We start from the raw sequence: 911 nt of genomic DNA, 5'->3' as shown, positions 1-911 counted from the left end.
GAGATACACGACATAGACTGATTGGTAAATAGGTAGGTAGGTAGGTAGGCAGGCAGGAAGGTAGATAGATAGATAGATAGATAGATAGATAGATTGTATCACATTGATAATGACAGGTAGATGCATAAATAGACAATTTGACAGAAAGAAAGACGTACATTCTGACAGACAGACAAATAGACAGACAGACAGACAGACAGACAGACAGACAGACAGACAGACAGATAGATAGATAGATAGATAGTCTGGTAGATAGATATATCACAGTGATAGAAGGGAAGAGGGTATTTTCAAGTTAAAGGAAAGATGGAGACGCATTGTGCAACAAAATGGTTCATATTTGGTTGATTAAAAATGTAATGGCAAGTATTTATTGACTTTTTTCTTTCCTTTATAAATCGGCACGAACTTTCCGGACAACCCAATACTTTCACTTTCTCTCTTTATATGTGTTTGTATGAAAGTATGTATGATGAATGTTGGTACACATACATAAATACATACATACATACAGACTGACACACATACAGATAAATACACATATGCGCACAGATATACAAACGTGCGCACATACATACACACATGCACACACAAAAATACAGACAAATAACACGCGCGCACACACGCACGCACACACACACAGGTAGACGCACACACACACAGGTACACGCACACACGCGCATGTTGTTCCCGTATATAATAAATCTCACTCAATAAATGGTCAAACCGAGGCCGCAGCGAAAGTCACTCGCTCTCCAACCCGTGCACTGGCTGCGAAGTGTCGTTCGTAACAATAGCACTATGCCTGTGTCTGTAACATGTCGTATATTATACCATGTATACATACACATACACACACATGCACACACGCACGCACATACGCGCACAACGCACACACGCACACACATACA

This window comes from Octopus bimaculoides, chromosome 14 (assembly GCF_001194135.2).
Source record: "Octopus bimaculoides isolate UCB-OBI-ISO-001 chromosome 14, ASM119413v2, whole genome shotgun sequence".
Lineage (NCBI taxonomy): Eukaryota > Metazoa > Mollusca > Cephalopoda > Octopoda > Octopodidae > Octopus > Octopus bimaculoides.
This window is presented reverse-complemented; position numbering follows the sequence as displayed.